General features: G+C 44.9%; 1 protein-coding gene across 2 annotated transcripts in view; it reads right to left on the reverse strand.

Annotated features, from left to right (window-relative positions):
• The window catches only part of GRIN2A (glutamate ionotropic receptor NMDA type subunit 2A), a 427,756-nt gene that overhangs the window by 316,341 nt on the left and 96,222 nt on the right, over positions 1–15,193 (reverse strand). The window lies entirely within an intron of this gene.

Below are 15,193 nucleotides of genomic sequence, written 5' to 3' on the forward strand. Positions count from 1 at the left end.
GCAAAGGAAAGGATGAAGTAGGGGAGGAGTAGAGGTAGAAGCAGGGAGACCAGTGGAGGCTGCTTCATCTACAGCTCCAGATGGTGATGATGGTGGTAGCACTGGAGATGAGGAAGGATATGAGATATACATTTGAAGGAGAATAATTATACATTGCACTAGACTCTGGTGGGGATGAGAGAAAGAGAATGTTCCACCATTCACTGGGTGGTCAGGCTGGGCAGCCAAGGTTAAAAGGCTAAGTGTCATCCAGGGAAGAGACCATCACACGATTTGAGGTTGCTGAGAACAGACAACACACGCACCAGGCTCAAGTGGTAGAGCAAGAGGAGACAGACTGCACAAGATGCAGTCCCTTGCAATGCGTCAGTCCCCCACAGCCAGTGGATCTGCTCTGCAGTCAACCCAGGCAGTGCAGCTGCATGCACCCACCTCGTGCTGCAGTAGAAGGACCCAGATCCCTTTCCACCAGGGACAGATATAGCAGCAGGTTTGGCCAGGGGCCATTAGATGCACACACTTGAGCAGAACAAAGTACATCAAGCCCAGAACAGAGAAAGATATTTCCAGGCAAAGAGATATGCCCAGCCCAGGCTGGGAGGGCTCTTCATCTCTTATTAAGGAAACGTTTCAGGCCCAAGGCCACTCATACAGCCATACAGAGTCCAGCAAGCTGTGCATGACCACCTTTCCCAATGCAGTGAAGGATAGATCCCACATCTTGGGCTTAGGCAGTTAGGCGGATGGTGAGTGCAATTACTAAAGAGAGAAAGACCTGGGAAGGGACAGTTAAGGGTGGGGAGCAAGAGGAAGACAATCAAGAAATGCTCAGTACCTGTGGGTTCCCTCTTGCCTATCCACCCCTCCCTCCTACTTCTGTTTCTCTAAGCTCAATGACAATGTTCCCCCCTCCAGCAGCTCTAGAATTCATTCATACCTGGGACTTCAGTGGCAACGTCTGCTCTTCTCTACCTGAGTGGTAGCCAGGAAGTCTGAGTCTTCATCCTCAACTCGGGGAAGTCCTGGAGCCTTTCCCTGGACATGGGTCCCCGAGATGCCAGCAATGTTTTCTAGGTGCCCCAGGTGCTCCTGCACCACCTCGAAGCACCTCCATTTAGGCCTCCTGACTTTGTTTACCAAGCACGCCTCTAGCCTCGCTACTCACAGTGGGGTCCATGGGCCAGCAGCATCAGCATCTCCCAGGAGCTTCTTAGAAGTGCAGAGTCTCAGGCGCCAGCCCAGACTTGCTGAACTGGAATCTGCATTTTAACCAAATCCCAGGTGATTTGTGCATGCGTGTTAAAGTTTGAGAATCACTGGTCCACAGCTCAGAAGCCAGCCATCTACAACATTGCCATATGTCAGTTATTTGTAATTACAGTTAAAAAAAAATGCTACCAGCGTGGCCTGGGATGATTTGTTCTTAAACTTCAAGGGCTGCTTGAAGCCCGAGATCCTAGTGACACTGAGACATTTATAAATTTTCCCTTCGTATTCTCTGACCACTCTTCTCATCATCAGATTTTCCAGATGATAAATTTTTAGCAGGCCCTTCTTCCCCCTCTACTCCTGTGTGGACCTCTGGGCTGCCTTTTTCAGGTTTTGCAAACTGGCTATGAATTGTTCAGCAGTTGGATTAGCCAGTTCTGCAGACTGCCTCACACGCAGACCATCTGGACCGCTTATAGAGAAGACATGTTCCAAGTACCCTTTTTCCTTTGTCTGCTTTTCTCATGGGTACTTTGCCCTCTAAGAAGCCTACTTTCCTCTTTTCCTCTCCTCCTCTCCCTATTTCTCTTTGTTGAGAGAGCAGTCAGATTAACACAACAACTCTTGGAGTGCCTTGGTCACCTGAGAGCGTGGAAAGTCCATGCCCTCACCAGAGTAATGACTACCATTTCTCCAAAACTCTCCTCATGCCATCCGATAGGCAGTATTGATCAGAAGGGGAAATCTAGTGTGTTAAAATTGATAAACCAGCTTAAGTAATACCTACATAAAAGAACCATGCCTAGCACATGGATGAATGTTGAATACTGTTGCATGGAAATTTGGGATTTCTAGTTAGAGGCTTTATAAAGGTAGAATCATGCAGACACATATACCTGGAAATATTCGGAACATTCTATTAGCAGAAATGCAATGTAGGAAGCGTATTGGTTCTAGAAGAATGTGTCATTGTCGGTAATTGGAATTACTGACAGATCCAGTTGAAGTAAGGGGAAAACCACAAAGAGTCTGTACTCTTAAAACTGCAATAATAGAGTCAAGGAGTCTTACGGGACGAGCCATGAGTCTTGTTAAGAATTTGGGCATGTATCTCTTCTGGTTGTCCTGATTATGTAAGTCCCTTCTTCACCCTAATAACACTGTATTGAGAAAAACTTCAAGTGCATTATGCCCCCAGGATGAAGCTATACCTTGTTAACCAAAGCTGTGCCTATAGAAAGGGATTGGAGTGGAGTTTGGGAAGGCATTGTATAGAGGACAAATGATGAGTCTCACCAGACAGGGCTCAGGTGGTAAATGAAAGGGATGTACTGAGCCTGTACTCTTGAGAGCATTTTGGGCACAGTACCTGGCTGCTGCTTCTATCACCAGTATGGTCCCAAGCACCAGCCCTGCCTGCCACTATCACTTCTTGAAAGGCAACGCAAGAGGAGAAGTGGACGGGAGCTGACACCAGGCAGGGGTTAAATTGTTTATATGCATCATCTTGTTTAATTTTTAAGACAACCCTATGGGTACAGTACTTTTGTTTATCTCCATTTCACAGAGAAGGAAATGGAGGCACAGAAAGGTGGGTAGGTTGCCCACCTAAGTGATAGAGCTAAAATTCAAACCAGGCAGCCTGATTCCAAAGCCCACACTCTTGGCCACTACATAAAAGATTCTTCACCAGAATGACCTTGGTACCACAGGTTCATGATCAGAAAGTGATGACACCTCTATCTGGGGACTTGGAAACATCCATAGCTCCTTCAATGAGCCCAGGACAATCTTTCACCATCGTGAGAGTGAGCAAAGATGTCTCAAGTGATGCCCTTTGTGGTTAAGCATCATGAGGCTGTTGCATTCCCTGCTGGTAGGAAAATTGGAGGTACGTGCACATTCCATCCCTTGCAATTCTGTACCTTCCATTTGCAGCATGAGAATAAACAACAAGTTGAAATGTGTTTATAAGAGTGAAGCATCAACTTCCAAATCCAGCTGACCTGTGTGGGTTAAAGGACTTAGCAAAGAGAAACAAGTACCTACAATTTTATGGCTCCAATGCCTCTCAGCTTTGGCTGCAATTTGGAAGTACCCAAGGAGCTTTAAAAACTACTGAAGCTGGGGTCCCATGCCCTGAGTTTCTGTTTTGATTTGTCTGCACTGTGCCCTAGGATGGAGGGAAGTTGTAAAGTTCCCCTAGGTGATTATAGTATGCAGTCAAGTTTGAGAACCACTGGACTTAGCCTCTCTTGGGATCTCAGAATAAGTTTGGGTGGGTAGGCTTCTAGAATAAGGCAGTGCCTCTAAAGACGTGGTCTGTGGAACCCCTGACATCAGAATCACCTGGGAATCTGCTTAAACATGTGCATCTTAGGCTCTATCCCTAAATTTAGATTCAGTATTTCTGGGGAATATCCCAGGAATCCACATATTTAACAAGTTATCTGGGTGATTCTGTGCTCACTGAAGTTTGGGACCCTAGAGAATAGAGAGTAGTCAAAGCCTATGGCTGGTTTTCATTATGGTGGAGAAGCAGAAGGAAAAATGTGCTCAGAGGCAGAGGCAAGCTGAGGAAACTCAGTGACAAGACCCCCTTTTTTTTTTTTTTTTTTTTTTTTTTTTGAGACCAGAGTCTCTTTTCGTTGCCCAGGCCCAGGCTGGAGTACAGTGGCCCAAGCTCGGCTCACTGCAACCTCCTCCTCCCTAGTTCAAGAGATTCCCCTCCCTCAGCCTCCCAAGTAGCTGGGATTACAGGCACCCACCGCCACGTCTGGCTAGTTTTTGTATTGTTAGTAGAGATGGGGTTTCACCATGTTGGCCAAGCTGGTCTCAAACTCCTGACCTCAAATGATTCACTCGCCTTGGCCTACCAAAATGCTGGGATTATAGGTGTGAGCCACCGTGCCCAGTCAAGATCCCGTAATTTTTGAGCATTCCTGAAACCTAGGGAAAGATGGAAAGTGCTTGCAGGCAAGGCCCATGGAAGACAGAAAAATCATTTATAGACTGCAGTCTCTAAAGACACAGGAGTGTTTTACCACATGCTGATATCATGCAGGGTTGGTCTGGGGAAGGGATTCTGAAGCCAGGGGAGGTGGTTTTGGCCACTGAAATCCTGGCTCAATGGAATCACTTCTTCCCTCTCAGCCTGACAAAGCAAAGTGGGCTAGTCCCATCTTCCTTACCTCCAAAGCCAGTACAGCATTAAGAAATTCCTAATCTACCATGATGTGTGAGGGTCAAAAAAGTGGGCCTAGAGGTGAAAAATGGATCATAGACAAAATATTAGACATCCTTCACCCTTTGTCAAAATTAAAAACTTTTATTCATCAAAGGGCACTATTAAGAAGTGAAAATACGACCAGCCTGGCCAACATGGTGAAACCGCATCTCCACTAAAAATACAAAAAAAAAAAAAAAATTAGCCGGGCAACAGTAGCACGTGCCTGTAATCCCAGCTACTCAGGAGGCTGAGGCAGGAGAATCACTTGAGCCTGGGAGGCGGAGGTTGCAGTGAGTGAGCTGAGATCGTGCCACTGCACTCCAATCTGTGTGACAGAGTGAGACCCCCGTCACACACAAAAAAAAAATGAAGTGAAAACACGACACACAGAAAATATTTGCAAATTATATATCTCATAAAAGTCTAGTATCCAGGGTACATAGAGAACACTCACAACTCAACAATAGAAAGGCGACTCCGTTTTTAAAAAAGGCAAAGGGTCTCAATAGACATTTCTTACAAGATGGCATACAAGTAGCCACTAAGCACATGAAAATATGCTCAATACAAACAGTGATTAGAGAAATGCAAATCAAAATCACAATCAGATACCACTTCACACTCACCAGGATGGCTAAATTCAGAAGAATGGAAATAACAAATGTTGACCAGGATGTGGAGAAATAAGAAACCCTGTACACTGATTGTGAGAATGTAAAATGGTACAGCTGCTATGGAAAACAGTACGACAGTTCTTCAAAAAGCTACACATAGAACTCCTATATGATCCAGCAATTCCATTTCTAGGTATGTATATACCCAAAAGAACTGAAAACAGATGTTCAAACAATAACTTGTATATAAGTGTTCATAGCAGCATTACTGATAGCAGCCAAAAACTGGAAACAATCTAAACATCCTACAATCAATGAAGGGATAAACAAGATATGATATGGCCATTCAATGGAATGTTATACACCCATAAAAAGGAATTAAGTACTGATACCTTCTACAACATGGATGGGCATTGAAGACATTATGCTAAGTGAAGGAAACCAGATGCAAAAGCCCACGTATTATACAATTCCATTTACATGAAATTTCCAGAATAGGCAAATCCATAGAGACAAAAAGTAGATCCATGGTTTCTAGGGCTGGGGACAAAGGGAGACAGAGTGACTGCTAAAAATATGAGGTTTCTTTTTGTGGTTTTGGAACTGTTCTAGAATTAGGGAGTGGTGATGGTTGCACAATATAGTCAATATACTAAAAAGCATTGGACTGTGAACTTTAACATGATAAATTTTATGTGAATTATATCTCAAAAACATTTAAACGTAAGACTAGGTATCACTTATTGACCAATTTCTCCTTGCTGGCCTAAGTGCTATTATACATAGATAAAATTTCTGGCTCAATCCTTCAAAGAATCCTCCAATGAAGGAGTTTCCATTATTATCAAAGGACAGCCCAGTGTAGGCATTGAGAATGCGGTTCTGACGCCAGGCCACATGGGTTAAAATCTCAGCCCTGAACTTGCTGGGACTTTGCATGGGTCCTCACCTATGCAGTTTCCTCATCTGCATGTCAGGGAATATAATGGTATCCAGTACCTGGCGCATAGTCAGCACCTAGTAAATTTTGGTTGATCACTTAAAGGTCCTCCTCCCTCCTTCCCTTTCATCCTGAGTTTGAGAGTTTCACAGTCATACTAAATCAGATTAGGAAACTGAGCCCTAGAGAAATGACGTGACTTGTCTAAAGTCCCGTATCACAAAAAGATAAATTTGTATGCCTCTACTTATATGGGATACCTAAAATAGGCAAATTTATAGAGACAGAAAGTAGAATAGTGGTTACCAGGGACTAAGCAGCGGGGCGGAATGGAGAGTGATTGCAAGTAAGTACAGAGACTCGATTTGGAATGATGGAAAAGTTCTGGAGATGGATACTGATGATGATTGCACAACAATGTGAATGTACTTAACGCCACTGAACTTAAAAATGGTTAGAATAGTAAATTTTAGGTTATATATATTCTACCACAATAAAAAGGAACCAGTCCATCAAAATGAGTGTCATCCAGGACAGTCACCCTACAGGGCACCTTGATGACACATATCAAAGTCTTAAAAATAAGCCCTTTGACTAACACATTCTGTACTAGGAATTTCTCATAAGAAAATAATCAGACAAGTGTTAGAAGGACATTCATCTCGGCAATATCTAAAATAATGCCTCTAGCTGCTCTAAATATCCAAAATAGAGAATTAAATATAATTAATATGCTAAAAAATTAAAAATTAAAAAATAAAATCCTATAACTAGTGTGTATAACTCTGGGCTCTGAACCCAGACAGAGGGACTCCAGAAATTCCCTTAGCCACTATGCTTCTAGACAGTGAGAAAATCCAAACCACTCCCTTTTTCAATGCAAGGAAGTTCATTCCGAGACCCACCTGCAAGAGTGAAAAATGCGCCCATTGTGCTACCTGTAAAAAGCATGGCGAAATGTGAATGTTCCTTAGGATCGGACATAGAGCTAACCAGACCATTCTCCCAGCCCAGCACCTGGGACATCAGGACGCAAAGCGGGTTGAGGATCCCATCCCCATAGGCCTTCCTCTGAGTCACTGGTGCAAAGTCTGTCCTGCTGCTTGTGTTTGTTTACCCTCTTTCCTGCATTAGGTACTGCTAAGCTTTGCAAATTAACTCACAACAGGATCCAGTGGGCCTTGACCCAAAAACCATCCACAGGAGAATGTTCACGAGGCAACATCTGCTGCATCCATCCCACAAAACCCCTAGCCACGATGCCAAGTTTGTATCCAGAGTGGCGACGGTGGGGACCTAAAAGCTAAAACAGGAGTTCAGCAGGGTTAGGGTCTGCCATAAACTCTTACCAGGCAAGGCAGGGTGGAGACACATGTCCGTGGCCCTCCCAAGCACTAGGATCTGTATGATGCTCCTCGCCTAAGAGAGGAGTTTGGTTTAAATTTGAACTCAAACTGTATTCTTGTCATAGACAATCCAGAGCACTCTTTGGGGTGTGGCTCTGAGACACACAAGGAGGAAAAGACCCAAGTTCTACCTCAAGCAGCTCATAGTCTGGAGGAGAAAGAGCTATGACAACTGAACAAATGCAGAAAGTAAATATGGAAGAGTCGAGAGCACTGTGAACATTACATCTGCAGCTACCTACACTTCTGAAAAGCCAGACTCAAACATCCAAGTCTCTCCTTGCATCTCCACCAGGATATGTGTGTAGTAGGCAGAGCACTGGTCCCCAACAAGGTCCACACCCTAATTCCTGGAACCTGTGAGCATGTTACCTTACACAGCAAAGGGGACTTGGCAAATGTGATTCAGTTAAAGATCTTCAGAGGGGAATTTATCCTGGATGACCTGCGTGGGGCCAATATCATCACCAGGGTCACAAGTGCAGAACCTTTCCTGGCTTTGGGTAGAAAGAGATGTGACTTCAGAAGAAAGGCACAGAGGAATGCAATGCTGCTGGCACTGGAGATGGAGGAAGCGACCACAAGCCAAAGGGTGCAGGCAGCCTCTAAAAGCTGGAAAGGCCAGTAAATGGATTCTCCCCTGCAGCCTCCAGAAAGAACACAGCATTGCACCTTGATTTTAGCCCAGTGAGATGTGGGTGAACAGTAGGATTATAAATTGATGTGTTTTAAGCCACTGTGTGTAATTTGTTATAGCAGCAAAGGGAAAAAATACTAATAGGATGTGTAACAGGCATCTCAAGTCTATCATCCATCTCAGCCACATTAGCCCCTGACTTCGTTGCTGAGGCCAAACATTTTGGTGGCATCTCCAACTCTCCTCTTTCTCTCATTCTGCACAAATCTATCAGTAAACCCAGTACATCCCACACTCTCACCACTGCCACTAGAAGTTTGGTCCATGCCACCTCTCACCTGGATGACTTCTGTTTCCACCTGTGCCCTCTTACAATCCAGTATCAACAGTGAAGCCAGAATGGCCCCATTAGTCCACGTTTATTATCTGCCCCAAACCCTGCAATGGTGTTTCAGGCAAGACCTTGCACAGTCCTACAAGGCCCTTTAGAGTTTGGCCTCCAGTTACCTTTCTGCCCTCATCTCCTTCCATCCCCAAGCCAGCTTGGCCTCTTAAATGCTTCTGAAACACACTGGAAAACACCCCCACCTCAGGGCCTTTGCATATGCTATTTTCTCTCCTTGGAATGCTCTTCTGCGTAGCCCACTCCCTTTGAAGCCTCTTTAGGGTCTTTATCCAAATACCATTTTTTTGGTGATACCTTCCGTGGCATCATATTTAAGACTGCAGCCTTATCTCTGATGTTTCTTGTCTCCAAGGTAAACTCAGGCCTGGATCAGACAGCTCTGCTTTTAGCCATCCACGTGAACCAGGATAAGGTATTTCTCTCTCTAAGCCTCTGTTTCCTCATCTGCAAAATGCGGTTGTGGTAAGGGCTGAATACCATTGTGGTGTTGGTTCCACAGGTATATGCCTACATCAGCACTCATCCAGCTGTGCGGTTTATTGCATGTCAATGCCTCAATAAAGCTGTTAAATTAGAAAATGTTAGTAATAATAATGACAACAACAATAATGAAGTGCTTAGTCCATGGATTGAAACATCTTCATAACATGTGAGACACTGTTGCTCTGTGGTCCAGTGGGATGAACAAACACCACAGAGCTTTACCAGCCAAGTGCCTGGAACCGTGCTGGGGAAATGACAGCCTCGTCTGTTCCTCGTGACCACACTCTCGGTGGCTATAATGCCCACTTCACAGGTGGACAAAGTGAGACTCAGGAGCCACACATGTAGAATGTTCTAGAACACAGAAAGTCCTCTTTCCAGCATGTCCTTGTGGCAGATTAGGCAAGACAAGGGGGAAAAAGCAGAGTCCAGGGGGAGGCAAATTGAGATGCAGGAGGGAAGGAGATAAGAGCAACAGGGAATCCTCAGAGCACCTGGCAGGCCCCCAGCCCCTGGGGGCAGGAGAAGCCAGGCCACGTAGTCATGTCCCCAAGGAGAATGCAGCTGCTCCTCTGTGCTCTGCCCTCGGTTGCTACTGCCCTGCGAGGCAACCTCGAGGCTGGGAATCTCCTCCCTTCTCTGTCTGCAGCAGCGGCAACCTCGAGGCTGGGAATCTCCTCCCTTCTCTGTCTGCAGCAGCTGCAGTGAAACAAAGGGCACAGCCCCCTTCAGGCCAAGAGAGGTGAGAAGCTGCTGGGGAGCTGATGTCACCACTACCCCCTCCGAAGCCCATCCATGGGGCACAGTGCACTCCACTGGCAGATCCCGGAAAGGGAGCATGCTGACTGACTGACTGACTGCCTGCCTGCCACATCACCGTCTCTGCATTGCAATTGCAAACACTGTTGTGCATTCTGAATCCCCAGTGTCTTTCTGTTTTTCACCAGCCATGATCATGACAGTGGCAATAACAATACAGCCTTATGCTCATAGCTCCATTCACTCAAACAGCCATGCAACAACACCTGAGATTTGTTCTGCATCTGTGAGGACTGAAGGTCCGAGCTCCTTCCTCCAACCACCCATACCACACTCACTGAGGACTCACTAGGTGTCAGGCACCATCTTAGCGCAAATAAGATACACAAGGCCTGTGCCTTTGGGAGCTTAATTTCTAGTAGGGACTGGAGGAGAGGGGCATATGGATAATAACAACCAAAAAAAATGGTAATGTCACAGTATGATAAAGGCTGTGAAAGAAATAAAGTGCAGGCTAGAGAATAATAGGAGAGAACTGACTGGGTAGTCAGGGAAGGCCTCTTAAGGAGTTGGCCTTTAAGGGGAGACCTGAAGAATGAGATGGAGACAATGCAGCCATGTTTCAGGCAGAGGAAAACGCTAAGCCCATGGGGTAGGCACTATGGTCTGAATGTCTGTATCCCTCCAAAATTCAGATGTTAAAACCTAATCCTCAATGTGATGGTGTTAGGAGGTAGGGCCCTTGGGAGGTGATTAGGTCATGAGGGCCAAGCCCTCATAAATGATATTCATGCCCTGATAAAAGAGGCTCCAGAGAGATCAACGGCCCCTTCCATTACCAATGAAGAACAAAACAAAATGATGACAGTCATCTATGAAAAAGGAAGCAGGCCCTCGCCAGACATGAATCTGCTGGTGCCTTGACCCTGGACTTAAGCAGCCTACAGAACTATAAGAAATAGTTGTTTGTTGCTTACAAGCTACCCAGTTTATGACATTTTGCTATAGCAGCCCAAACAGACTAAGAAAGCAGGAAAGAGCTTGGCACAGGCTGGGAAGAAGCGACAGAAAGAAGGTTGCTATGATAACGCAATGGTGTAATCATTGTGATTTTTATGTGTTTGTATCAGAGAACCCTGGGTGCAATTCCTGTATGAAGAATTGCATGAGCACTTTGTATGAGAATGAGCAAGTTACCCTCTGTGTAATGTTGCTCTCAGCGAGCAAATAAGAATGATCATGGAACTGAATTGATGGCACTTTTGTGCATATTAATCAAATTGATTCATGTAAAGTACTTAATACACCACATATAGTAAGTGCTTAATAAATGCCAATTACTGTTCTTATCATCTCCCTGCCTGGTTGCCACAACAGCAGAGTATATTCAGGGCTTAGCACTGAGATCTGATTTGCCTCTGTAAGGTCCCCTGTTAAGTTTCTTGTTGTGGTTCTCACTCCCAAGGCAGTCATCAAATATTTGTTGAATGAACAAATAAATCAATGAATGGGTTTCCTGATTACCTTATCTTTAAGCCACCAAAAGGCACCTTTTTATGATTAGGCTTCCTTTGCAAGCAATGTGACTCTGCCAGGCCCTGGGCTTTTGCAGAAAGCGAAGGTGGAAGGGAGATGGTTATTAGCCACTGTCTCTGCAAACGACAAGCCATCTGCACCCCGTTACCTAAGCATAGACCTCTGTGGGTGCCAAACTTCAGAGCCCAGAAAGTTGGAAGGGATTCCGAGCTTGGATCCCTCAGGCTAGGCTATTCTTGGAAGCCGAGCAACACGCCTGCCACAGGGAAATGAGTCATGCAGAGGCTGAAGGCTTGATGGATTTCTCCACGGCAGCAGCTATTTATCAGGGTAGATCTATACACCACAGAACACAAAGGGAGCGATGGAGTACAGATTCAGCGCTACTTAAAGCAATATCACCCTCACCTTGTATTGCAGATCCTTGTATTGCAGCCAGATGACAATGCCTGGGACCCTCTTACCATCCAAACACCCACCTCAAGGAGGCCCAGCCCTGTCATATGACTGTCCCTATTATACTTGAACAGCCTTTGAAGGGCTTGCAAAGTGTTTCCCAGCCACATCTCCACCCTCCAAGCTCAGGTAGCCCATTCCTTCATTCCCGTCTCGAATGTTCTGCCCCAGTGAATATCTTCGCCTCCCTGTTAGACTCTGAGATCTTGTACTGCAGAATCCACTGTTGCTCATACAATTCTGAGTTGTACCTGAGGGCAGAATCAGAGTGGTCTTTTTGCCTTTTGTGTTTGCAGAGTCCCAACTGCAGAAGAGAGTGACATGCCATAAACAGGTCAAATGTCGTTAATATTAATATCTACCATGGGGCAATTTCCGAGGCTCTTACATGCTTCGTCCTGAGGTTAGCATGAGGCAACTGCACTCACTGCTAAGCCTTCCCACACTTATTCTAAGGGACAGCCAGCTAGGATGGAGTGGGAGCTGATGCCCTGGATTAAGGTGCCTGGTTAATTCCACTTGCCTGGTTTCCTTTGTTCTCAAACTCTGCCTGGAGATGAAGCTATTGCGAAGTCAGTCTCAGCTTGTGCTTCTAAGTTCTGCTCCTTACATATGCCCCCAGAAAGTTGTTCCAAGTGAAGGCAGCTTAATTAAAAACCACATTCAATCAAACTGTCACTTTGTTTATGAAAAAGTGTCGAGTGGCTGGAAATGGCAAGAACAAGCACTGAAGATTAATGCTCTAAACTTTTTCTGATTAAAAGTATGATTGAGGCATTAAGAAAGCTAGCTCCATGAACCCAGGGCAGGCCTTAAGCCCAACATTTTGCCATCTTCAAATACAACTGGGGACAGTTGTAAAAACAAATAGAACTTCTCTCTGCCTAGAGGTTTCCTTTCATGAAGATAAAGTTTCTAGCTGGAACTGGCTGTTTTTGCAGGGAAGCACACATGAGACAAGCTTTTTGGAGTCTCTCCAATACCTGCCTGTTTCATAAATGGCACGGTCTCCAAATCTGATGCTCACTGGACCAGGGTCAGGCTATGGAACTGATTAAAATAAGTAGGAACCTCCAAGGCCCTATGTCCCTACTCTCCATTTTCAGATTGGTAAGCTGAGACCTATGTACTGGAAAAATAAGCTCAAGGGCTCCAAGTAGAAATAGTTGTAGTCCTGGAGTCAGCCTTGGGTTTAGCTCCACTTTCAAAATGTGTCAACTTATAGAACCCTTATTTTTTCATAGGGTTATGAAGCCACTGGTCTATTTTATCCAACAGAGAAATCAGCTCCAAGCAGATCCCACCTGGACACAGTGTCTTTGCCTGACTCCACAAACAAGATGGCACTCTGTCTCCAGTGGTTCCACTTTACCTAGATTTGGAGCCTCCAAAACATTGTATGGCCACACTCCATCTCTGCTTACGATGGAATTATGAGAGAGCTTTGGAAAATGGCTGTTCCAAAAGTGATAGTCTTAACACAAAGATCAGGAAGAATATTTAATTTAGATTACCAGCCACAGCAGGCAGAATTCTAAGATGTTCCCAAAGTGATAGTCTTAATCCACAGGAAGAATATTTGGTTTGGATTACCAGCCACAGTAGGCGAAATTCTAAGATGACCACCAATGACCCATGTCCTTGTGTGATCTCCTCCCCTTGAGTACAGGTGAACCTGTGAATATGATAGGACATCGCTTCTGTGATTATGTTACATCATATGGTAAAAGTGACAAGATTTTAAAGATATCATTAAGTTCCCTAATCAGCTGACTTTGAGTTAATCAAAAGGGAGATTACCCAAGGTGGGCCTGGCCTCATCAGATGAGCCCTTTAAAAGAAGGCTTAAACCTTCCCTGTGCTCAGAGACTGGAAGCAGCAGAGCCCTCCTCCACTCTCCATCACTGGTTTTGAAGAAGGAGGCCTCTTTGAGTGGCCTCCTCATTTCCCATGAGATAATAAATGGGTGTCACCTGCTAAGTTGGTGGTCAGTTGTTACACAGCAATAGATAGCTGATACACAAGCCAAGAACAAATAATACCTACAGCAGTCAAGATAGTGATGATGTCAGTGCCAAGATGAGAAACTAGCACCAGACATTCTCCCACATGGGCTTCCTTTAATAATAATAAAATAGAAAAATCTTCAAAACCTAACTGGCCCATTTTCTTTTCCTGTCATTCTCTTTTTTAAAATTAAAAGCCAACATGGGTACCCAGGGCTGACTTGATCACAGCATGATTAAATGCACTTCCTCTAGAAGTTAGGAAAAAGAGGACTCAGTGAGCATAGGAAGAGGAACAAGTTTCTCTTTGCAAAAACATAAAAAAATAAAACATTTTCAAAGAAAACATCCAAGTCTCAAACCTCAAACCACTTCACCCAAGAAGAAACCCCCACATTTGTCATTTGCAGAAGCTACAGTAGAGACAATGCAAATAGGAGCTAGTTCTGGGTGTGCAAATCTCTGACAGGTGTGCAAGGCACAACCAGTCCTTGCGTGATTTCTTCCAACCGCAGACTCCACAAGTGCTTATGTAAATGAGAAGACATGTGTGGCCCCTGGGAGAAGGGAGCAACCATTAGGACACAATATTTAATGAAGTGCTAAACTGTGCATGGCTGGGTTTAAATGGTGACCTTTGAGTAAAGCCAGTTCGATCTCAGGACATTTCCTTTTCAAAAATTACTTGTATAGCTACCTGATGCAGTCAAGATAAAGATCTAAATCACTGAGTAAGGCCTATGAGGCCCACGTGCTTTCACCCTGACCTCTCTCTACCCGCTTCCCCTGCTACTCCTGTCTGCATCCTGGACTGAACTTACCAAACACTCTCATAGAGCTGCTTCTCTTTACAATGTTCTTTTCTGCACCTCACCCCGCATCCCTACTCTCCTACCTGACGAATTTATCTTTCAAGACATGCTTTATAAAGTCACCTTCTCTAAGAAGTCTTCTTGAATTCTTTCTATGAAGAGTCCTTAGATAGCCCCAGCATGGCCTGTGCTCAGTTTCCTCATCTTTTCAACAGGGACAAAAATAGGCATTCAGGGCTGAGTGTGGTGGCTCATGCCTGTAGTCCCAGAACTTTGGGAGGCCAAGGCAGGTGGATCACTAAAGCTCAGGAGTTTAAGATCAGCCTGGCCAACATACTGAAACCCTGTCTCTACAAAAAAATACAAATATGAGCCAGGCATGGGGCACATGCCTATAATCCCAGCTACTTGGGGGTTGAAGAAGGAGGGTTGCTTGGACCCAGGAGGTCAAGGCAGCAGTGAGCCGAGATCATGCCATTGCACTCCAGCCTGGACAACAGAGTGAGACCCTGTCTAACAACAACAACAAAAGGCATTCAGTTGTAAAAGTTAAATAAGTTGACAAATATTAAAGGCTTAGAACCTGGTGACATGTCTTCAGCACACAGTAAACACTCAATGACTATTTATATTCTTTACTGAGCACCTACTAAGAACCAAATGTTGTGCCAGCCCCTTGAATACAAAACAGGCATAGTCT

This window comes from Pan paniscus, chromosome 18, assembly GCF_029289425.2.
Source record: "Pan paniscus chromosome 18, NHGRI_mPanPan1-v2.0_pri, whole genome shotgun sequence".
Classification (NCBI taxonomy): Eukaryota; Metazoa; Chordata; class Mammalia; order Primates; family Hominidae; genus Pan; species Pan paniscus.